Here is a 1,383-nt window from a genome sequence, read left to right on the forward strand (position 1 = left end):
GGCCACACTTATGGATTACGCTAGGCTAGGAGTGGCCGGTGTAACAAACAGTATAGTTAGACCCCAAATTAATGCAACCCAATTTGAAATTAAGCCTGCGTTGCTTAATATGTTGCAAAATAATGTAACGTTTTACGGGTTACCTAACGAAAATCCTAATACCCATTTGACAAATTTCTTAGAAATTTGTGACACTTTTAAAATACCAAATGTGACTGCAGAAGCAATCAATTTTCGCCTCTTTCCTTTTACTTTGAAGGATCGAGCCAAAGAGTGGTTAACTTCTATGCCAGCCGCAACATTTGAGACTTGGGAGCAATTAGCCCAAGCATTTTTATCAAAAAAAATTTCTTTAGCAAAAACCGCAAGAGTCATTAAAGAGTTAACATCTTTTTCTCAAAATGATAATGAAACTCTTTATGAGGCTTGGGAACGTTTTAAAGAACTTCAACGTTTATGCCCACACCACCAATTGCCCGCCGAACTTTTAATGCAAACATTTTACAATGGACTAAATCCTACAACTAGAGGTTCATTGGACGCTATGTCTGGAGGGTTATTCATGAAGAAAGCATCTGCCCAAGCAAGAGAACTTTTGGAGGAAATGGAAATCAACAGCAGTATGTGGCCCGCGGAACGTGGACACGTACCATCAGCAAAACCATTATCCTCAACAACATCATCAGTTAAAGGTATAGTGAATCTTGATCCAGTAGCGATGTTGCAAGCCCAATTTTCTGCCTTATCGCACAAAATTGATAGGTTTATGGCACCGTGTGATTCTAATGGTAAGCCAATCCAAACGGATGTGGATTACGAAGGTATGAGTGAAATTGAACAGGTAAATTTTGTCCAAGGGCAAAACCAAAATAATAATCCTTATTCCAACACATATAATCCTGGATGGAGAAATCATCCTAACTTTAACTGGAGAGACAACAATAATGTTAATGCTAATCAAAATCGTACTACTAATTATCAAAATCAATCAAGAGATTCGATTAGCACTTTATCTTCTAAAATCGACAAATTCATTGATGCTATGAGCGGAAAAATAAGTAATCACGACGATGGTTTTAAACGGATCGAGAATAAATTCGATCAGCTTATTAAAAACCAATCATCTAGCATCCATAATTTGGAGATTCAAATTGGACAACTCGCTAAATCAATTCCATCCCGCAAAGAGGGAAGTCTTCCAAGCCATACGGAAGAAAATCCGAAAGAGCATGTTAAGGCTATCACTCTTCGTTCAGGGAAAAATTACTCAGGCCCGGAAATGCCCGGAAATTCAACTTTACCTGGAACTGATTTATCAAAGCCCAAAGAAGATACATTAAAACAAAAAGATGCACCAATTGACTCTAGTACAAAAACTTTTGT

At 37.6% G+C, this 1,383-nt stretch overlaps 1 non-coding gene across 1 annotated transcript; it reads right to left on the reverse strand.

The window, feature by feature from the left end:
- Window positions 1-367: 367 nt before the first annotated feature.
- Window positions 368-474, reverse strand: LOC136231489 (small nucleolar RNA R71). The gene has a single exon (XR_010689868.1). It is a non-coding gene; the product is annotated as a small nucleolar RNA R71 (small nucleolar RNA).
- Between the last annotated feature and the right edge of the window lie 909 nt (window positions 475-1,383).

This window comes from Euphorbia lathyris, chromosome 5 (assembly GCF_963576675.1).
Source record: "Euphorbia lathyris chromosome 5, ddEupLath1.1, whole genome shotgun sequence".
NCBI lineage: Eukaryota > Viridiplantae > Streptophyta > Magnoliopsida > Malpighiales > Euphorbiaceae > Euphorbia > Euphorbia lathyris.